This window comes from Xenopus laevis, chromosome 4L (genome assembly GCF_017654675.1).
Source record: "Xenopus laevis strain J_2021 chromosome 4L, Xenopus_laevis_v10.1, whole genome shotgun sequence".
NCBI lineage: Eukaryota > Metazoa > Chordata > Amphibia > Anura > Pipidae > Xenopus > Xenopus laevis.
In genome coordinates, this window is record NC_054377.1 from 128838907 (window position 1) to 128863170 (window position 24264).

Consider the following 24264-nt stretch of genomic DNA (forward strand, 5'->3'; position numbering starts at 1 on the left):
TAATCCTACAATCTTGTGCATCATTTTCACCAAATAGCCTGGCTATATAAATCATAAAAACTGTTAACATGAAAAAAATGTACTAATATCTGATACTTTCATTTAAATTGATTGGCTAGATATTCATGAACATAGCCCTTGGGTGGCCAACGTTAACCCTGCAGTGCTGGGCATGATAGCTCCCAACAATGACTGATATCTTCTTTCTGCACTCCTCTGCATCATTAACTTTCTACATGATGCGTCACTTGCCTATCTATAGACTCGTGCAAAGTATATAGGAGTTATGTAATAAAAAGCACTACGTTTGCCAGGGTGCAGTAACCTATAGCAACCAATTAGCAGGTAGCATTTAAAGGTCACCTATTTAAATAACAATCAAATATCTTATTGGTTGCTGGGGGTTTCAGAACCTGGACAAACTTAGCGCATTTTGGGCCGAATTCAATTCAGTGAGAAGGAGTTATCTCATGGTTTATTATGTGAAAAGCCATGGATGAGATTCAATTAGATGAGAAAAAACTCCAGCTTTTTTCCCCATAGACTTCAATAGAGTTTACTAGAGTGAGATAAGTTTTTCTGCATTGAATTGCATCTCTCATTGAATCTCGTCCATGAATTTTTATGTGATAAACCTTTTTCTCACCCACTTCATCTGGGCCTTTATTACATAAATCATATACACTTTGCACAGGTCTGTAGATGATTATCCCAAGGTTGCAGGTGGGTCATTAGGGGCTTATAGGGTTATGTAATAAAAGACATTAAGTTGGCCCAGGAATGGTAACGTATAACCAACAATCAGCAGGTAGCATTTACTGGTCACCTGTTTAAAAGTAAGCATCTTATTGGTTGTTATTGGTTACTGCTCCTGGGCACTTATATTGCATATAGGAGTAAGTGTGCAAAGTAGAAATGCAATTTACCTACTTTATCCTGTTTATCAAAAACATGCAACTCAATATAGCAATGTAAGCAAGTCCCTTACACAATAAATTAGATAGAACATATGTGTTTTGAACTATTACTGCCACAATATTCAGGCCTAAAAGTATTTAACCCAATAGGACCTCATGGATCACCCACATTTTTTAGCATTAAATGGGGTTTGTCATACTCTACATTCTGTAACATTTATTTGTATATAAACCATCGTAATGGGGAACAGTCTGTTTGTCATATGTACAAGCACCATGATTTCAAATCCAGACTATAAAACTAGTATATGGGCAAAACTGTGTTATCTTGAGAAGTCCGCAGAATTAATGGATTATTTTAGGGTCCTATTTTGGGCTTCCAAATCCATTAGGCAGGATAAAATCCATATAAAAGGTGGTACACTGCTTAAAATTTCTCTGTCAATTTGAAGCCCAAGGAGGTAGAACAGTATTATCCCCTACCCACTGCTCTTGTGTGATTGCACCTCTGTATCACTAACACTGCACAACACTCACACCAAATCACCCCTTCCATGTGCACTCTGACTCTCACCATTCTTGCTCCATGCTATTAGCCGAACTGTGTTCCTTCCCCCCTCGCTACTGTTTCCTGCAGTCTAATTCAGAATTCATTAGTCAAATGCAAGTTCAAAGTAAAAGAAAAAAGATGAAGAAAGCAGTGATTACCCAACAGGAATCAAATAGGAGAGAGTGCTAAATACTGGAAAAGAAAAGGAGACACAAGCAGGCGTGTCTACAAAGAAATCCACTTTCTGCAGCTACAAAAAAAAAAAACCTCATTTATTTGTTACAAAAATGAGTGCTTAATATTATAAAATATGCCTAAAAAGAATACAAAAATAAACAGCAATATATATATATATTCATATTTTATATTATATATATATATATATATATATATTATAATATAATAATATTTATTATTAATAACGTGTATTTTTAGAGATCCAAACTATTGCATAGCCTCCAACTTTTTATGAAAATGGAGCAAACACCCATGGATAAATCTGCCCTCAAAGTTCTATACAACAAGTAGGGAGCTGGTGAGTTCTCCTCTTGTGAACTGTGGTGATAAATATGACTCAGTAAACAACCTTAGTTGTTGCATAATTCATACTTGCATATTCTCAGTCCAGTCACATGAGGTACACAATCTGTAACAATCTGCAACTCCATAATCTATGTATATACTCAATAAAGTTACACATAGGAAATATTTGGATTCTGTAACTTCTATGTGATTGATTGTGAATGTGCATGAATGGATTGTGCATCTCCTTATTTTATGCCATGAGTCATATAAAAGTTCCATTTGCAGTATTGGTATAGGACCTGTTATCCAGAATGCACAGGACCTGGGGTTTTCTGGATAATGCATCTTTCTGTAATTTGGATCTTCATACTTTAAGTCTACTAGAAAATTATTTAAACATTAAATAAACCAAATTGGCTGGTTTTGCTTCTAATAAGGATTAATATTTATTATATCTTAGTTTCGATCAAGTACAAGGTATTGTTTTATTACTACAGAAAAAAAGGAAATCATTTTAAAATATTTGGATTATTTGGATAAAATTGAGTAATCTGGAGCTTTCTGGATAAGGGGTTTCCAGATAATGGATCCCATACCAGTATATCCTTAATGTTAAGACACTGGGGGGCCGATGCATCAAGGGTCAAACATCGAGGGTTAATTAACCCTCGATATTCGACTGGGAATGAAAATCCTTCGACTTCGAATATCGAAGTCAAAGGATTTTGCGCAAAAAAGTTCGATCGAACGATCAAAGGAATAATCCTTCAATCGAACGATTAAATCCTTCGATTCTAACAATTCGAAGGATTTTAATCCAACGATCGAAGGATTATCCTTTGACCAAAAAAACGTAGCCAAGCCTATGGGGACCTTCCCCATAGGCTAACATTGGGTTCGGTAGCTTTTAGGTGGCGAACTAGGGGGTCGAAGTTTTTTCTTAGAGACAGTACTTCGGCTATCGAATGGTCGAATAGTCGAACGATTTTTAGATGGAATCCTTCGATTCGAAGTCGTAGTCGAAGGTCGTAGTAGCCCATTCGATGGTCGAAGTAGGCCAAAAAACACTTCGAAATTCGAAGTTTTTTTACTACGAATCCTTCACTCTAAGTTAATGAATTGGCCCCTGGGTGTCCATATTTTACATGCACATCTATTATGTTCAGGGATCTTTGATACTACGAAGCACCCATATTTGTAATAAATACTGAACAACTTTTATTATAGGAAACAACCGATCTATTGCTCATTTGTTGGGCATATACCCCTAAGGCTTCCAACACTCGACTGCTGCATCTATTGGCACCCTGTTTTTAGTTGCTTTCAATTTCCATAAAGACAGAGATGCAAAAATTGGCCAAAGAGTAGGGGAGGTATAGGCGGTGAATTTGTATATGGTGCTCTCCGTGGTGCTGAAAACTTTGCACGCTTCATTGCCTTACACTTTCAATAACTATAGAATCTCTATTATCTTTGTGTGATCAAACAAGTAAGCGGAAAGGTTCCACAAGCCGGTGATGAATGTAAAACATCTTAAGGGAAAACATTTCTCGAGCTCAGTTTTGTGCCAATTACCATACGCTCCGCCAAGAGAATGTTACAAAGGATAAATGTTGCAATTTACACTTTCAGATGTGTATGTGTTTTTTAACATGGCACCTGTGAGAACAATATCACTTTTTTCATAAATCATAAATTAGGTTTTAGCTTTCCTACCTTCCTTTTGTTTAGCTCACAGCTGGAGAACAGGAGAAAAAAAAAGCACCATCAAATGCCCTAAGTTCTTCAAAGGCTCTCACTCGCCGCCGGGCCGACAAGGATCAGAACTGGGCGCTGACTTTCATTTTCATTGAGAGGGACAGCTAAAGCCCCAACACAACCTAGGGGTATATTTATCAAAGAGTGAAGTTAGAGATCTCTACAGTCCGCATAGAGTGAAATACCGCCTCTCTCCATTCATTTCTATGGGTTTTTTAAAGGCGCATTTATCAAATAGTGAACTTTCACTATCACCCTTTGCTAAATGCGCCTTTAAAAATGCCATAGAAATGAATGGAAAGTGTCGGTATTTCACTCTGCGGACTGTGGAGATCTCTAACTTCACTCTTTGATAAATATACCCCCTAGAGTGAATGTATTAGTATGAAGCCATTACATGTTTCAAGATGCCAGGAAGTTGTTCCCCTTGGCTTACTAGACTAATTCATCTTAATAGGAAATGCAGAAAATGTGCATAAACACTATCTGAACTGCAAAAAGAAATATACATATTTTTATACCTTTTTTTTTTTTACTTTACACAGAATAAAAGGAAACCATGATACGCGTACAATAAATTCCCCAACCTCGCTTAAAGGACAAGGAAAGTAAAACTAAAGAAGTAGCTAGAAATGTTGTACATTATGGGGCAGATTTATCAAGGGTCGAATTTCAAGGGTTAAAAAACCCTCGAATTCGACCCTCGAAGTAAAATCCTTCTAATTTGTATATCGCATTCGAAGGATTTTAGCACAAAAGCTTTGATCGTTCGATCGAATAAAAATCGTTCGATCGAATGATGAAATCACTCTAATTGAACGATTTTAAGCGATCGATCGAAGGATTTTTATTCGATCAAAAAAAACATAGAAAAGTGCTGGGGAAGGTCCCCATAGCCTAACATCGCACCTCGGTAGGTTTAAAGTGGCGAAATATGCAGTCGAAGTATTTTTTAAAGAGGCAGTACTTCGATTATCGAATGGTCAAATAGTCAAACGATTTTTACTTCAAATCATTCGAATCATTCTATTCGATCGAATTCGATCGAATTTGACAAATTCGATGGTTGAAGTACGCAAAAAAATACTTCGAAATTCGAATTTTTTTCCATTGGAATTATTCACTCGAGCTTAGTAAATCTGCCCCCAAGTTTTGAACTTTTGTACCAGCCCAAGGCAACCACAGTCTGTGTCTCCAAAGATGCCCCAGTAGCTCCCGATCTTCTTTTCTGCTGATTGACTGCACATGCTCTGTGCTGCTGTCACTTACTGAGCTTAGGGACCCACTCACAATATACAGTACACATAGAATAGAAATGTCACAATATAAGAACGATTAGTAATTAATACAGATAATTACTACATGGCAGCATAGAAACCAGTGCAATTAGCATCAGAATTTAATAATCAGCCCTGTAGCATCAGCTTATTTTACAGACAAACCAAATTGTCTGCTGGATAATTAGTGACGAGCCCTAAGCTTAGCTTCTCAACAGCTGCTCAGAGCCCACTGAGCATGTGAGTGTCACAGACACTTTCCAAGATGGTGACCCCCTGTGACAAGTGTGAAGTCCTGGATCATTGCTGCTATTGACAAGCTGAAACTTTAGGCTGGTGCAATAAATTCAGTGTTTAAAACATTGCATTTTTAGCAGTTTAGGGTTTAGTTCTCCTTTAAGCTGACAGAGACAATTAACTCCTCCCTTGCACTGTTCCATTGTGAAGTGATGGATTCAGTTTAGGGATTTTCTTCATAACCCCTCTAAATAAGCAATAGCCTAATTTATGTGGCAGATTTATTAAGGTTTGAATGGTAAATAATTTTTTTTTGTGTGTGTGTCAAAACTCACAAATTTGAATTTAATGGTCCGATTTATCACGGGTCGATCAACAACATTTTGAACCCATGAGCAACATTCAGAAGTAAAAGGAGTTGGGGACTAGCATGAAAAATGTTCTTGGGGTGCCAAATAGAGGCTGTGATTGGCTATTTGGTAGCCCCTATGTAGTTTGTCAACCTACATTGAGGCTCTGTTTGGCAGTACACCTGGTTTTTATGCAATAAAACTTGCCTGGAATTAGAAAATGAGCTCCTGCTTTGAGGCCACTGAGGGCAACATCCAAGGGGTTGGAAAGCAACATGTTGCTCATGTGCTACTGGTTGGGGATCACTGCCCTAAAGGATCCTAATAAATCCCTAAACATGAGGGAAAGCTTTAATTTCCCTATAAAGCACTGATCTGATTGGTTACTAGAGTCCGTAGCAGCTGTGCTAGCAAATCAGACCCAAGTTCTCTGGCCACTGTGGCCTAAATCCTCTATAGCAACAATTTCAACCATAAAGGAAATGATTTGATTACATTTGAAATGTCTACAGTTCTATTCATGACTCCCATTGCCAATCCTCCCATTTATTCTCTGTACATTGACATGCAATGAATGCCTATGAATCCGACCATAAAACGTTCTACTTAATTGCTATTACAACCTAATTATTTTCTGCACAGGCTGACTCTGCATCTTTCACCTCCTACAGCCCAATTATAAACGTTGAATCGCTGCTTATGCCTTAACCCCTGTAATTTCATGTATCTTGATGTGCAGTGCAATACATGTTATTAGAATCTTAATCTTAGTTATGTTATAGGGATGTGTAATGTACGGCCCTGCAGATCAAGCATTTATATCTATGTTCTGATTGTCGTGTATTTGAGCATCAGAAGCAGAATCAAATGAAGGGCTGCACTGAAGCTGGCTATAAACTTGCACCCAATTATCCAGTAAGTTGGATGTGGTGCAACAGTAACAATTAGTCACATCACAAGTGCAGCCTCATTTCTGGGTTAGGAGTTGACCCATATATCTACTCATGTAGGCCATTAGGCAATCTAGATCCAATCTGGCTGATCAGCAGTGATGTAACCTTGAATATCAAATACCCTGAATTGAGGAATTCAAAAAGAGACATGGAATGGTTTGGCCATTGGTCAGTTTGTGACATTTGACTGGTTTTAAAGGGGTTGTTTATCTTGAAATTAACTTTTGATATGAGGCAGAGAGTGATATCGTAAGACGCGCCGGGAGATCCCCTGGTCTTCTTACCTCCCAGCACGTCAGGAGGGAATTGACGCTGAGGTTTCAGTTTTTTGGACTTGTTAATATTTCCGCAGTACTCCTTATAGGTTCCGCAGCAGAAAGCTCATGGCCCCAAAAGGGCGTTGGTGAACACCGGAATCCACAGGGGTGCCCTGTGCATCTGAGTGCACCCACCGCTTTTAAGGTTCCTAACTGACTACAGATATTCTGAGACAATTTGCAATGGGCCTGCATTTTTTTATTGCTTTGGAATTATTTAGTTTCTGGTTCAGCTGCTCTCTGGTATTTCAGCAGCTGTCTGGTTGCTAGGGACCAATTTAACCTTGCAACCAGGCACTGGATTAAATGAAAGACTGGAGAATCAAATGGAGAGGGCCTGAATATAAAGATAAGTAATAAAAAGTTTCAATAACAATAAAAGTGTAGCCCCACCATTCAATAGGTGCTTTTGGCTGATCGGGTTATATATCCCCATCTGAAAGCTGGAAATAATTCAAGAACTATAAAAGATAAATGAAATTAAGGACAATAAAAAAGTTGGACTATTCTATAATATACTAAAAGTTAACTTAAAGGTAAACAATCTCGACAAGCATTTTTGGCTCAGAACTGACCTAACTAGTCTTTATCTTGAAACAGCCAACACAGTGACTACATGAACTATCTCTGTGCAGTGCAAAGTAGCTATGCTAAAACTGTTTTTACACTATTCGGATGCCCATTGACTTTAATGCTGGCGAATTTCTCGCAGATTCGCGAATTTCGCAGGAAATTCACAAATTTTTCCGCGAAGCAAAACAGGAGAAATTACTATTTTTATATATTACATAAAGTTATAGGAAAGATTCTTGGAGATACCTAAATATACATACAGAGACCAAGGTTGACTTCTATCAAGACCTTGATGAAGGTCTCTGTTGAGACCGAAATGTTGGTTCAATAAATGTACTTTCTGTTCATCGCTAAAGACCTGTATGTGCGGTGTAATATGATGTTTTATAATCTCTAGACTCCTGCACCCAGGCATGTGTCCTTGTTAAATGGAGTGCACACTTTTGGCTGATTGATGTATATATATATATATCTATAGCCTAAGTTACTAAACAACCAAATAGTGTTATATAGACCCTCTGGAGGTCATTTGAACTGGCACTGGGGATTTAGCAGTAAGATACATTTTCAGCTCTGTTACACCAGCCATATGTCAATTTTTGGCAGAAGAGTTTATTGTCAGTCTTGCACAAAAACAATCTGAGCTCCAAAATCACATTCTGCTGCCTCTACAGAATGAGCCGAAACTGTGCACTGCTCAATGCGAGTCCTGTGCCCGTCCCTAGGAATTTTGCTCAATAAGCTACAGTACCCTGACATTCTGAAGTTTTACTCATGGGATGTCGCAGGCCAATGGCTATATGGGAAGTGTCACTAATTCTTAGTTGCAAGCACTCTCCAAATTAGCTCCTGAGGGCCTATTGAATGTCAGAATTGAAGACACTCCTGTGTGAAGCAGATATATTTCCTGTCCCTTGTTTGTAGGAACCATTCAGGAAGCCGTGCAGTCACCATGTAGGGTAGGTAACAGAGGAAGTCTAATGTCATACTGCACACTGGGATCTTGCTAATTCTGGTGGAATAAACAGAAGAAATAAATCAAGAAAGTACATTAAAATGGACATGAGTACATGGAAATTAAAAGGTATAAGGTACAAGAAAACCTGTATGGGACCTGTTATCCAGAATGTTTGGGACCTGGGGTTTTCTAGATAAGGGGTCTTTCTTTAATTTGAATGTCCATACATTAAGGGACAGATTTATCAAGGGTCGAATTTCGAATTAATGGGAGTTTTTGTGAACTCCCATAACTGAAATTCTAATAAAAAATAAAAACAACCGAAATTCATTATAAGTTTGTTGTTTTTTTTGCAGGTGAATAGGCTGTATTCGATCATTTGAATCAAAGTAAGATCGTATTCGATTGCATTTAATTCAAAGTATTTAAATTAAAAAAAACTTAGATTTTTCAAAGTCCCCCAATTGACTCCAAATAGGTTCTAGGAGGTCCCCCATAGGGTAAAACAGCAATTCAGCAGATTTTAGATGACGAATGGTCAAAGTCGAATTTTTAAAGACTCAATACATGATAAGTTTCGATATTCGAATTTACGAATTTGTTTCAAATTCGAATCGAATTTGGATTATTCCCTAGTCGAAGTACACAAAAATAGCTCGGAATGCGAATTTTCAATTTGACCCTTGATAAATCTGCCCCTAAGTTTACTAAAAAAATAATCTCAATATGAAATAAAACCAATAGGATTGTTTTGCCTTTAATAAGGAATCATTATTAGTTGAGATGAAGTACAAGGCATTTTGTTATTACAGGGAAAAAGGACATCATTTTTATAAATGTGAATTATTTCATTAAAATTGAGTGTATGGCCTATCCAGCTTTCTGGATAACGGATCTCCGTATAATGGATCCCATACCTGCACAAAGTTGTGCCAGAATTGTCTGTAGGGGCATTTTCATGTGATTCACGTAGAAAGCAATGTGATGTTATTAGAAGGGTGTTTGATTTATTAATAAAAAGCCTGGCAGACAATATGCCCAAACCAGCACCATGTAGCACTGCCCTTTGAATTGTATTTGGATACATTGGTGCTTGTCCAGTTGCAGTTTATTCTGATAACAGCCTCTGAATGGCCAAAGATTTTCTCATGTTGCTTTAGTAAGGGTCAAGGGATCCCTATAGCCCTTTACAATGGTTTTATCCATTTACTCCCTTACTAAAGTAGTTTTGAGTAAAGGGCAGAGGCGTAACTGCAGAGGAAGCAGACCCTAATTAATGAGCAATTTCAACATATATTGGTAAAACAGGACAACCTCTGGATATGCTGAGGGCCCTAAAATTAATTTGCTGTGAGGCCCAGTAACATCTATTTACACCACTGGTAAAGGGGAAAGCAAACCAAACTGTGTGCACAGAAGAAAGGAAAGTTGGAGAGTGTAAAAGAGAGCAGGAGCATAGAGACACTGTAACAGAAGATGAGGGAGTTGGAAATAAATAGGAAACGAAGGCTGCCAAAGACAAGGGAAAGACAAGAGGAAAAGTTGAAAAACCAGGGTGCCAGAATCACAGCACACCACCAGGGGAGAAACTACAGAGGAAGGAGACCCTGCAGGGGCCCCCAGGATTGTAAAGGGACCCGTAAATTCTTAATTTGTGAGTAATTTCAATATTTCTTGATAGACTATGTCAACTAACCAATGTTTTGGGGCCCTAAATTTAATTTGCTGTGGGGCCCAGGAATATCTAGTTACGCCATTGCCCACCACAATATATAATGTGCTTGGAATAGCAGATCCACTGCCTCTTACTGTATAATATACTTGGGGAGTCAATCCCCATTGCTCTGCACTGTATATAGTGTTGGAGAAGCCATTACTCTTATTTTAACAATGTGCTGGAGATGCTACTCCACTAGCCACTGCTCTCTCTATTTAATGTGCTGTAAGCCATTGCTTTGTATTGTAGTCCTGTGCTGTTGCATAACAGTAAAAATAAACAAGATGTCATCGCAGCTGGGATTGTGCAGTATACCTGAACCGAAGGCTAGATTTCAGATCTGATATGGTTGGCAAATTTTTACAAAATAAGATGTATCTGGAGTTCTATTTACTGGAAACCTCTTCTCCTTCTGTTCACCTCCCCTTTACTATCTCTTCCCTTCCCGCTAAAGATAAATCCTCCGGTGTCAGCAATGAGTAGGTCAGAGGCAAACAGAGCACGATGCTTGGTTTTTCCATCTCCTAAGTGTTCAGCAGCAGATTGTACACCTCCGTATATTCTCACGTTCGACTTGATAGATAGAAAAAGAAATTGTTTCATTATTCAGCTGTTGCGTTGTGGCTGCAATATGCCGGGGTAATGTTTAGTTAATGCTCTTTAGTGATGTTGTCTAGAAGCTGAGAGCTGGAAAGCAATACCTTGAATGTCTCAAAACATTTCCCAGTTACAATAAAAAAAAATTATATACCCCCTATTTATTTAGGCGCATCTAATATTTATATTACAATAAACCACTAGCAAACTAGGATTTAATTGTGGCCTTTAAACATTCATCGTTATAAGTTATATTTGCCTTTATCACAACCCTCCCCCGCCATGTTTATATCACTAGTATTGGATACAAAGCTTCTGAATTGTAATTAAATAAGAGGCTTTTGGCAGAGAGTCCAGAATACTCTGCACCTGCACTATATTTGGACATGGTATTTAGGGGGTGTGGCCATAAAACGGGCATGGTCATAACAGATCTTTTTGTCCCTCTTTATATTTTATAAATGTTGGGAGGTATGTGTACATGTGAAGTGCACCTGCAGGATCTAAACAAGTTGCCTCCTTAGGCCTGGAGCTTTGATGCCTTCCCATATATCTGGGCCTGACTGCCTAAATTATGATTTAGTTTACTGGAGTCTGTACATATAACTGTTCTATATATTCTACATTGCCTCCATGGCAAACGAAACGAGCTAGCAGGAAAGATACAAGTGCAATGGTAATATCCTTTCTAGTGGTCCCCATTTAGGAGGCGAAAAATTCACCAGACACTCGTTTCGGGGACGGGCCCCTTCGTCAGACATGTCTGACGATGGTTTCTAGCCTGCCCCCGAAACGTTACATCACAAGACTTGAATAAACACGCAGGGGTCCGCCAAGCTTCACTTGCTGTTGAGTGTCTGGTGAATTTTTCGTCTCTATGTATATTGGAGTGGTGCCGACCTCTTTTCCGGACACCACGCTATTTGACTGGAGAGGCTGAGGATTCAGGAATCCTTTCCCTATTTAGGAGGGACAGTCCCCTTACAGGGAAGAATTTGAGTGGATCAGCGCATGTCTGGACATACTCTAACTAGCCATTGATCTAGTCAGTTAAGTTTGTTGGGGGGTATGTATTAGGCCGCTTGAACCATAGGGCCAATTGGGCATCTGCCCAGGGTCCACTGATTTGTGGGGGGGGGGGGCCCGCTGTGCCAAACGTTTTTTTTTATTTAATTTAATTTATTTCATTCCCTACTCCCCTTTGCTTCCACTTCTGCTGCCCTTCTTACCCCTGTCGCTTTTTGGCAAAGGGCTGTGCATTCCACTGTAGAAGGCGCAGCCATCTTGGATTTTCGGCAGCGTATTGAGCAGGTAGATAGATAAAGTGCCAAATAGCTGTGGGAGCACCAGGAATGAAGAAAACGTCATTACTGGTATTTGGTTTGTGCAAGGCTAATGGAATGCTTTGAATCTATCCACTGAACTTACTGGCATGTGCGGAGTTAATTGAGTGCTTATTGGCTATTTCTGGCATGCCGGGGTAATTATGTTGATTTATTTTCTATAGTATACTGGCACATCTAGGGTTAATAATAACAATTATCAATTTTACTTAGGGATTAAATTGGCATATCTGGGGTTGGTATCCTCGTTATTTATTTTGTATAGTAATTATACTGGGTTATCTTGGCTGTGTTGTAGTAAAATTGGTTTTGCTCTTTGCCCAGGTCCCACGATAGCCTTAAGCAGCCCTGGGTCTGTACCATATTCAGAGCAAGGAGTCTGCTTAGTCCTCGCCACATTTGCAGATAAGCCTCCCAGTTTGAGAAATGCCGGCCAATGCTGATGCAGCAGCATCGTAACTTCCAGACATCTGTATGAATGAAATATGCATGAAATAGGATGGACTGAGTAGTACAGGTGGCCCATAATGTTCTTTTGGAACCTGCAGGCTCTGCCCTGATGCTCTGCCTTTCATTTAATTGAGATAACTGGAAATGAAACAACATCTGCAAAAAAAAAAAAGTATATGTATATCCTTTAATAGAAACACTCTAATAATATAAGAACTTAAATGGGGGTCCAAATAGAGGACATTGGACTCATTACCTGTTCATTGGAGTTAAAACAGTAGATTTAGCTCTTCTTATATGTGTCTTATTAAAGCTCCTACAGGTATGAGCTCTATTATCCAGAATGCTTGGCATCTTCCAGATATCTTCCTATAATAGGGAGCACCATGCCTCAAGGCTGCTAAACACATTCAAAAACTGTTAGGATTGATTTACCATCAGCATTTATTTAAGCTTAGCTATTTATAAATACGCTGCCCTGTCACATTATTATTAGGGGGAAAAAAAGCAAATCAGTCAAAAATGAAGAATTGTTTGCTTAAATAGGACACTGTAGGAAATGGCACTTATGTATTTTTGGAGCATAAATAGATCCTATACCTGTTGATTGGGAGGACTTTGGTGCTTTTGATCCCACCCTTCACAGTGAGTGACAGGGGCTTGAATGACCTTTTCTGATGCAGTAGGCAAGGAATAAAACACTTTTTTTTTATTCTTAAATTTGTTCAACTTCAGACTGTAAAATATTTCTTTTTAAACTAGTAATGCTCTTTGTGATCTTAAGGAACTTTAAGGGCTCTTACTGGCGAGCGGTTGAAGCTGCCTTCCGCTTTTCTGCGTTCAGCCGCAGGGGAGCGGCTGCATTTTTCCTGCGGTGGGCACCTACACGCGCCTGTGTGGGTGCTTTTAAATGGAACATAATAATTGCCATTATATATGTAGAAGGTCAAGGGTGCTTCTGCCATGGGGTGAGGCCTTAGGTATACTTACTAGCAAATAGCCACCAGTGCTAACTTTAATGCCTATTACACCACTAGTGTAGCCATTGTAGCCATCCCCTACCGCCACTGAGCTGGAGCCAGTGCAGCTCCTTGGATAAAGGTGGCCATACACTGGGGGATAAAAGCTGCTGACAAACAAAGTCGGCAACTTATTGGCCCATGTATGGGCCCTCTGAAGAACTTCCCCAACCAGAAATCGGCTACATGCCAATCGGGCAGGTTTAAAAATGCTGTCAGAACAAGGGTGGCATTGGTTCATTTATGCGGTCATTACTCCCACCGCATTTTCAGTTGGTCTTCATAATTCTTTTCAATTGGTCTTCATAATTTATTTTCTATAGTTTTTTAATTATTTGCATTTTTCTCTTTTTGCTGGACTCGTTTTCAAAAGGAGGTCACTGACCCCATCTAAAAACAACAATGCTCTGTAAGGCAACTTTTTATTACTCCTTTTTCTTTTCAGGCCTCTCCTATTCATATACCAGTCTCTGACTCCAATCAATGCGTGGTTGCTAGGGTAAATTGAATCCTAGCAACCAGATTGCTTGAAATGCAAACTGGAGAGCTGCAGAATAAAAAGCTAAGAAAAACTTAAATAATAAAAAGACATGTTGCATATTGTATCTCACATTATCACTCTAGATCATACTAAACATTAACTCAAGGGTGAACATCCCATTTGAGCTACAGGTTGCCCTTTGATTTACATTGATGCGTTTTTGTTTGTTTTTTTAATTACATTTTTTGATACCCTTTCACCTTACAATGCATTTTTAGCATTTTTAAGTTATCACTAGGTATCTCCATATCTTGCTCCTCTCCCTCTTCTCTGAGTTTTTTCTCTCTCCTGCCACCTCCCCTCCTTTTCTCCTTTTTATCTCTGCTTATTCGCACCCGCTCCCTAACTGCTGAGTGCGTATAGAGGATAACAGCTGAGTGCTCTTTTCTTAGTGGCTCACACCCCTAAACTTGCATCCAGTCACTTCTAGAAATGCGACAACTGAACACAATTACTGATTTCACCTTTCAGCTCCTGAAGGGAGTGTGAAAAAAAGAGCACGGAGGAGGGAAAGGCAAGATGAAACCGAGAAGGGCGAGGGAAAATAGATCTAGACAACTGACGAGGCAGAATGGTGCCGATGAGAGATAGGAAGGAACAGGAGATGGATTGACAGATGTATTTGTGACTGGGGTTTGAAAAATAACTGGTGATAAATATATTAAAATAGGAAGATGCAGAGAATGACTTTTAGGGTGTATATGCCCCAAACAAGTAACTAGATTGGGAGGTAATAAGGACGCTTTTTATTTGGATTGTGTTGTACAACTTGAGGACATGTTGACAGAGATGATAAACTCTTTGGTCATAGAATTTGTTGTGGTTTCAAAACAGCAGTGCAGGTGGATGAGTCAGGGAGTGTAAATTTTACCAATATCCTTGAGGATATAGAGTTTTTCCATTGGTAACACAGTTGCTTGTAGATTCTGAAATAAATTGTGGGATATGTACGTTGGATATGTACTAGGGATATGAGCATATGACAATTAAGCTTACTGGGCAGTTGGGTCCCCCGACCAAATAATTTTAGGACACCCCTGAAGAACATATGGCCCCAAGCATTTGCATACTGTGGTCTTTTTAAAGGGGGTTTTCACCTTTACATTAACTTTGATTATGAATTATGAATAGGAGAAGCCTAAATAGAAAGAGGAGTAATAAAAAGTTGCAAGAGCATTTGTTTTTTAGATGGGGTCAGTGACCCCCATTTGAAAGCTGCAAAGCCAGAAGGCAAATAATTAAAAAACTGCAAAAAAAGAAACAATGAAGGACAATTGAAAAGTTTCTTTGAATTGGCCATTCTATAACGTGCTAGAAGTTAACTTAAAAGTGAACTACACATTTAAACGTTTTTTTGCTATTGTAGCTGAATGTCCAATAAAGGATCTGCACGATGAACAGTGGTTTGTAGGTGCCCTAAGATGGGTTCAACACTAGTTCAATAAACAATAAACCTCACCCAGACTAGTTAGAAATGAAGCCTCAGTCGAAATGGTCTCCAGGTTGGGACTCAGTCAACTTAAATTCAGGCTTTCTGAAGGTGGCCATACACTATAAGATTCGCTCATTTTGAAAGGTCGCCAAACAAGCGGATCTTAACCCGATATGCCCACTTATGGCTGGGACGATATCGGGTGAATCCGAATGTTCGGCCCTGGGGGATCGGATTACAATGCTGCAAATGGGTGCCGATGGGTCATTGGACCGCATCAACTAGCTGATGCAGTCCTGGATCATAGAAAATATCAAACTTGACGATCGATAGCTGACCTGATATCCATCAGGATTACCCTTCGGGAGCCCCCACACATGGGCAGATAAGCTGCCGAATCAGTCTAAAGGACCGATATCGACAGCTTTAATCTGCCCGTGTATGGCCACCTTAAGAAAGGTAGTGATAGAGTTCTGCTATAAGGAAACGTACTTGGGGTCCTTTAAGTGTTTTACACTTTTCTTGATACAAGTGTATATTCAGTATGTGGAGATTAACCAGCAGTTAGTGGTGAAGTGGTGCTCACTGGTTTAAGAAGAATGTCAATCAATTGTTTTCCCTGTTTTGTCTTAAATAAAATTCTGTATTTCTTCTGTATTTCCTTTGAGGGATTTTGCTTTTGTTTACTGTTATTATCTCTTCCACTCAGCTAAATTGCTCAGCTAATTGTCTTGTCTCAGAGCTTAATGCAGGCTATAGAATGCCTGGGACTCCCTATAAAATCCCCAGTCTGTTTGGGGAGAGGCATACAGATGAGCATTGCTACATTTCCATTAGTGCGGGGAGCAATCTGAGAGACAGAACACGGGTCCTCCCTATCTCAGAGGGCCTCCTTGGCCAGACAGTGTCCTTAGTGACATGACACATTCAATAATGTTACAATGTTTATGTCTGTGTGTTAAAAAAACATGATTTGCAACTCAGTATAATTGCTAGTTTTAGTATTAATTCAGAGGTCAAACAGCCTCTGAATCTTTTTTACTACAGTTCTAGGCTTCCTCCTTTCACTACAAACTAAGAGCTTTGCTGAATATGAGGTATAAGACTTTGCATTTGAGAATTGCAGTTACATAAATTATTTTTGACAATAGTCATACTCATTACCTGTCTTTCCATAGGTCTATGGAAAATGATAGTGAAGGTGACAAATTGTACCTAATATGACCATCTGCAACTAAACACTTACTAAGTCCCAGTAATGTAACTAGAGGGGAGGGGGCCCTGGTGTGGAACTTGCAGCTGGGCCCCTCCAGCCCCCTCTGTACGAGATTTTTATTGGCTGGAATGAGCGGTGTGCGAGCTGCCTGGGGTCCCTGCGGGGGTGCGGTCCCTGGCCCAATTGCACCCCCTACTCCCCCGTTAGTTCCACCACTACTATGTCCCTCTCCTAGCATTTGCCCTGAATTATAAAACCACTAAGCAGTTGTAAGGCAATTGTTGGGAAGCTCACACAAAACTGAAATATTAGAGGGTAGAAGACATTGACACCTAGAAAGACCAGTTGACCAACCACTAGAAATATTTAAGGGTAGTCCCATGATGTAATTTTTGTCTTTGGTTTCCTGCCAATTAGTCAACTGATCTGAGAGTCACTCATACATGTAGCCCAGTTTTTGTCAGGCCTTCAGTCCCCCTCTTCATGGTCTAACCTTGGGTTAGGGCACCCCTAGTTATTAACAAGGTTGCAGATAGAGGAGAGTATTGGTGCTATAAGTCATTCAGTCACAGTTCCAAGACTATCTAAGATCACAAATAATGTTTCAACCAAAATCTAACTCCAGCACACGTAACATGCTCAAGGGATTGCTCCCGTGTTTGATGTCAATCCAACAATACAACGTTTCGGGGGCATACCCCTTCGTCAGGTGCTCAAAACGTTGGAGATCTGGTTAAAAAGAAAATTGGGTCCGTTGTGAATACTAATAAAAAAAGTAGTAGCAGGGTTGGCACTTTCCCTTGTCTCAACTGTGGCCATTGTACAGGCATTACCAAAGGCGATTATGTGGTTCATCCAAAAAAAGGCACAAAGCATTATACAAAGGGCTTCCATACATGTGATTCTAAGGGCGTAATTTATTGCCTAAAATGCCCGTGTGGTTTGGCTTATGTTGGGCAAACAAGTAGACCTGTTAAAGTACACTTAAATGAAAGCGGCCATTCGAAATTACAAACCACCCCCAAAAGAAACAAACAAAGAAACTGACAAGAAAAAGAATAAACAAGAAACCCTTTTGTACAAACATTTTTTTGATAAAGGCCATAGAACTTCCCAGTTAAGGTGGCAGGTATTGGAGAAGGTAATGACTGCTGATTATAATTTAAAATTAAAATGAACCCAGCGTGAAAGTTACTGGATCTGGCTGTTACAAACACAGACCAAGAGGGTTAAATGAGGAATTCAGTCTGACTAGCTACTTGTAACAGTTTCCAATTTCTATGTGTCTAATTTGTTTCCTTATTCTTTACAGATTCTCCTAATTTGTTTCGAATAGAATCTAGTAGCAGGGGAAGGTATGGCTAAATTTATTTCCTTTTCCAAATAAGGTCTTGTGACAATTTAGTGTACTTGCTGAACTATGAACAACTGTTTTGTAATTTGACCATATTGTGTAAATTTATTTCTAACAGCATTCAAGTTTCGTATTTCACGGATTTCATGCATGGACTTTATAAAATTGAACTTTTTGCATTTCTTGGACTTATGTTCTAACCATATAACTAATTGTATATTTACATAATTGGAGGGGTGGATACCTGCAATTAATGAATTTAAGGAAGGTGGTGGGTGGTTTTGAGCACCTGACGAAGGGGTACGCCCCCGAAACGTTGTATTGTTGGATTGACATTAAACAAGGGAGCAATCCCTTGAGCTTGTTATGTGTGCTGGAGTTACTTTTTGTCTCATTAATTGTGGAGGGGCCGTCCTCCTATACCCCAGGCACCGTACGTAACTTATTGGAGAGGCCAGGTGTGCGTGTGCAAATTTTTGCCTAATCAACCAAAATCTAACCATAACTGATTTTCAACCTGTACTTTTCACTGTATCTAGAAAAAGCTCTCTTAGGGTAAACAGCCCCTGCCACTGTTTGTAAAGATTCTCATTCATCCAGGTCATTGTATACCTGTAGTAATAAGTCAAATCAACCCGACTTGCTGTATTTGTCTTGAAGATGTTTCACCACTTATCCAACTGGCTTTCTCAATTCAGAATGATTTGTAAAAAGATATTCCTGGAATAAATACCCTGAAATGTTGCTCCAATCAGAATAATCTGTTTATCATAATCAGCAAGGATGTCATGAAGTTAGGTGTTGATTGTATTAGCATGATTGGAGCTATGAGGTGTTATTAAACCTTTCAGGGAGATGTGCCAAAACAGCATTGTATGTGGCAGACATACAGTGGGGGGCCAATCCTACAGTTTAGGAACCATTTCCATGAGCATATAAGGATGGCCACTTGTTTAACATCAGACAGAACTCACGCATAAGGGCAACTGACATCCAGTATTTGCCAAAGTCAAAGTTCAATTCAGTGCTTCATCCATGACTTCAGATTCAGAAGTTGCATCAGTTAGATTCCACCCAAGCTTATATGCAAAGCCAGCAATATAAGAACAAAAGGGGCACAAGGTATAGTAGACAAAATAAGAGGAGGAACACTAGTTGCTATTTTGCTGCAAAGGTATATGCGGTTACCTCTTTCACCAGACTTGCCTTCACCAGCTCAGACCAGACGAAGTGCATTGGAGTGCACAGATCTTCCTCAATCTTCTGTTACTTACATCATATTTTTTAGTGGAAAAAGCTTCTAAGTCCAAAAACGCTGGCGTCTTTTCCTTTTTTCAGAATGATAGTCTGCAAAAGTCCTTAATTATTTTGGGTAACCCGGTTCCCCCATACATTTCCTAACATATGGCACATAAACTATACAGTGGGCTCATGTGTAGGGCAATATAACAATTCTATTTTCTTTATTAAGGTTCCCTGGACTTGTGTAATGTAATGTATTTGCTGCAACATATATGTCCATTCAACGTTGCCGAAGTAACATTAGCGAAACGTTGCCAGTGTTCGGCGCCCCGCGGTGAAACTCCGCATTCCATTGTTGCGTTGTCTGAGCAAATTTTTGCCTGGTGAAGTGTATCGATGGGTGCGAAGCCTCAAGTAAATCTGCCCCTATGTCCCTAATAGCTGCACAAGGTATATGTCCCTTATAGAATGGGGTCTGTACCACACTAGTCATCAGGTTTTTGACACAAAAGTGTTGCCTGTTTTAAGCTCTTGTCAATTAAGGACCCTGGGAATTGTCATTAAACTGAAGTGTTCAGGCAGAAACCATTTCTTTATACCACTGACATAAAGTCACAGATGGGAAAGCATAAAGTAGATTTCTTAGGTCAAGAGCATTAAAAGGAGGCAGATGCTTCTTTGTGTCTAATGCAAAGCCTAAAAAATATTATTTTAATAAAACAATAGATGAGGGTTTTACAGCTGTGCTTACTGCGCAGTCTTTATGCGATGCTCATGGAAAGGTTGTGGCTTTGAGAAAAAGCACATAAATGCACTCGCCGATACCAGGACTTACACTGAAATAATAGCAGGATCATGCACAATATCTAAAGGAACTAGAAACGGGTCAAAGAGCAAACATCTAATAAAAGAGAAAAGTTCTTTGATGCAAACAGAAAACAAACTAAAATGTACGTGAGTTTTTCTTGTTAACACAATTATGTTGTTGGTGTGTCATTTGTAAAGTGCCCACTTACCGTGGGTAAATCATTTTACAGGTATTAAATACAAAGCAACAAGATAAGAACTATTCTAGTTGTATCTTACTATTCTATTACTATAACTATTCTAGTTGTATCCCTCTATGGCCACCTTTAGTCTTACTAAAGGTGGCCATAGACGAAAAGATCTGCTCATTTGGCGACATCGCCAAACGAGTCAATCTATCCCCGATATGCCACTAACGGGCATGGCTATATCGGGGGTAATCTGAATGTTCGGCCCTATGGCTGAACGATCAGATTACGATAAGAGCGCAATGGGCTCCAGCGGGATCAGTCGGGACAAAATCAAACCTGTCCGATCGACCAAACGTCCGATCTCCGATGGACAAAAAAGGTCGGGACTCTCCACACGCGGCCCGAAAATCATACGAATCCTCGATACATCCCCAGATCAAATTCAGTTCAGACCCTCTCTGAGCTGGAATAGATATTCAGTGATATATTATGTGCAAATATTGTATGCCATGCAGAGTGCACTTTCTGCTCTGTAGTATGTCTAGAGGTGAACGTTCTCTATTGCACAAGTCGTGAGCTTTGACAGGTGCAGCACTTATTTGTGAGAGCTGAGCAATGATCTCAAGCTGGTAATGAAATAGTTTACCTTACAACCCCACTAGTTAGCTTTTAGTATGATGCAAAGAGTGATATTTCAAAACAATTTGCCATTGGTTTTCATGTTTTATTATTTGTAGTTTTTGAGTTATTGAGCAGCTCTCCAGTTTGCAATTTCAGCAATCTGATTGCTAGGGTCCAAATTAGCCTAGCAACCATGCATTGATTTGAATAATAGACTGGAATATGAATAGGAAAGGGTCTGAATAGAAATATGAGTAATGAAAAGTAGCAATAACAATACATGTGTATCTTTACAGAGCATACAGACTCCCATTTGAAAGCTGGGAAGAGTCAGAAGAAGAAGAAGGCAAAAAACTATAAAACATAAATAATGAAGATCCATTCAAAAGTTACTTAGAATTGGCCAATGCTATAACATACTGAAAGTGAACCACCCTTTTAAATATATTTTACATATACAGTGTGTATGTCAGGAATATGACTTCCTTTAACCCTAACTCTAGGCAGGTACTACTTTTGGAAATCAGCTATGGGATAACTTACATACAGATGAAGCCACTTGGATTTGTGAGATAAATGCATCATGACTCATGGTTAATTGAAGAAACTGCGTTATCTAAAGTCATCTTAACTCATTTAATGCATTTAACCTTTTCATTAGCATACCAAAGCACCATTGTGAACAATGGTGAATGCTTTAATTAGATGGGATGTTGTGACGCAGTTTTCTGTGTTAAATGAGATAAATGGGATATCTGTGTTTAGTTATTCTGTGTCAAACAGACAAACCAAAGTGGCTGCATCTGTATAGTGATGGGCGAATAAATTAGAATGGCGCAAATTTGCGGCGAATCTCTGTGCCGAGCCGCCGGCGAATACAGTTGCGAAACTCGGCGGCGTCAAAAACATTTTGGACGCGCATCCGAAAAGTCACTCGTTTCAAAATCGCCACGCGTCAACACTATTCGGACGCCCATTGACTTTAACACCGGCATCAAAATTGACGCAAGTGACTTTTCAGGATTTTTGCATTTCTTGAGTTTTTTACAAATTTTTCGCCACTGGGCACATTTTGTGGGAAATTCGCGAATTTTTCAGTGAATCGAAATGGGAGAAATTCGCCCATCACTTCTTACATACATAACTAATTACCATTCCTAAATAATCAATTGCACCGGGCAATGGGTCCCATCTTCCTCCCCTCTCTGAGGAACACTCTATGGCACACACACTTCATAGGGTTGCTTGTTTTCAACATATCTTTGCAAGAATAATCCAATCCTTAGACAGTTTAAAGGCACAGATTTGGTATTTATTTCACTATTGTTTCCTATTAAAACAATCTCCCCAGGGAACTGGGCCCAGGTAGAATCGGGAGTCAATAATTAATGACTTGAGAGGTAGATAGGTTCTCTTGCTTGTTCTCTTTGGGACTTATCTCTGCATTTCCCCAGATTACAACTGTTTTTGAGATAAAAAACGCGATGATATCTTTTTCATATTCAGTAGAATCTAGCGTCTAGTCTCCTGTGAAGTAAAATGCTTTGGTTATGTGCTGAATAATCAAGAAACTAGTTCTGAAGCTGATAGCTATTCAAAAGAAAGTGGTAGCCATGTTGTACCTTCATCTTCCTCTCCTTTATACAGTGTTCAGCGGCTTGTCAATCTCTCTAAGAAGTCTACTACAGTAGCTCATTTAATATAAACCACCCACAGTGCAAACCCAGGGCTGCCATTCAGGGTATCAGCAGTCTACCTACTAACCTTTAATGGGGTGCAGCTAGCACTTTGCTAAGCATCTTCTAACTGTTCTGCCTCAATGGCACTCCAGCTTTATTCAAAATATTTAGCCCTTGATCTACAGCTGCTCTCACCATCAAACTATCTTTCACTATCACAGACTATTGCAGATTCACAATGTCAACTTGAAGAACTGAAGACCTCAGTCTTGACTGCAATATGCAGTAGGCTTTAAATTGTAGGAGAGGATAAAGGCTTGAGAAATAGATTGTTAAAGCAACTCCCATTCATTAGGCTTCTAGGTACACCTTAATTTTTTAAAGTTTTTTTTTCACTTTCCAAACCCTTTTTTTTTTTTAATTCAGTTGTTTTCAGATTGTTCACCTGAAATAAACACTTTTTTTTTCAATTCAGTTGTTATCAGATTGTTCACCAGAAATAAACACTTTTTTTTTCAATTGCTTTCCATGTTTTATTTTTGACAGTTTTCCAAGATTATAGTTGAATGTCCCTGTCTCTGGTGTTTGAGTCTGGCAGCTCAGTGATCCAGGCACAGAATCTGAACTGTTACAATTTGCTCCATTAGTTGATACATTTCTCAGCAGCATCTGCGCAGTATGAACAACTATTGTATCAATTCTAACAGCTGCCTTTAAAGGGATGGTTCAACTTTCAGTTAACTTTTAGTATGTTATAGAATCGCTAATTCTAAGTAACTTTTCAATCGATCTTCATTTTTTCTTTTTTTTTATTGTTTTTTTTTATTATATACCTTCTTCTTCTGATTTTACAGCTCTCAACTGGGCTGGCGGGACACCAGGAAAAAATCCGGTGGGCCCCAGGCACTCGTGGGCCCTGCCGGCCCAGATCCGCTACTCAGTGGCGCGACCCCTCTTTGTCAGGGGTCACGGTAAAATCAAATTTGTCGCGTTCGCACTTACATGGGCCCCAAGCCCCCCTGTCCGACCCTGAGCAAGGCTACAAATGTATTGCTAATGTTTATTGTGCATCTTTCTATTCAGGCGTCTCCTACTCATATTCACGACACATTCAAATCAGTGCATGGTTACTTGGTAATTTATAACCTAGCAACAAGAATGCTGAAACTGCAAACTGGAGAGCTGCTCAATAAAAAGCTAAATAACTCAAAAACAACAAATAAAAGATAATGAAAACCAATTTCAAATTGTCTCAGAATGTCCCTCTCTACATCATACTAAAAATGAATTTAAAGGTGGGCAACCCTTTTAATGAAACACAGTAAACTACAGTAAGGGGCAGATTTATCAAAGGTCGAAGTGAAAATAAGAATTAAAAAGATTCAAATTTCAAGCTAATTTTTGTGTACTTTGACTACTAGGGAATAGTCCAAGTTCGAAAAAAAAATCTACTGTCTCTTTAAAAATTCGACCATTCGCCATCTAAAACCTGCCGAATTTGGAGTCAATTGGTGGACTATGAAAAATTGAAGGTTTGTTTTGGGAAAACTTCGAATCGAATTCGATCGAATGCGCTATTACTTACATTTTTTCGATTCAATCAAAAACTGACCTATTCCCCTGAAAAAATAAACTTTGAT

General features: G+C 39.2%; 1 protein-coding gene across 2 annotated transcripts in view; it reads left to right on the forward strand.

Moving 5' to 3' along the window:
* cntn4.L (contactin 4 L homeolog) overlaps positions 1 to 24264 on the forward strand; it is a 208761-nt gene that overhangs the window by 77404 nt on the left and 107093 nt on the right. The window contains exon 1 of one of the 2 annotated variants that reach the window (XM_041590794.1): positions 18067 to 18085. The exons of the other annotated variant lie outside the window; for it this stretch is intronic. The gene's annotated coding sequence lies outside the window, so the exon portion shown is untranslated. Of the gene's footprint in view, positions 1 to 18066; positions 18086 to 24264 lie in introns of those variants that run through there. 2 annotated transcript variants of the gene reach the window in all.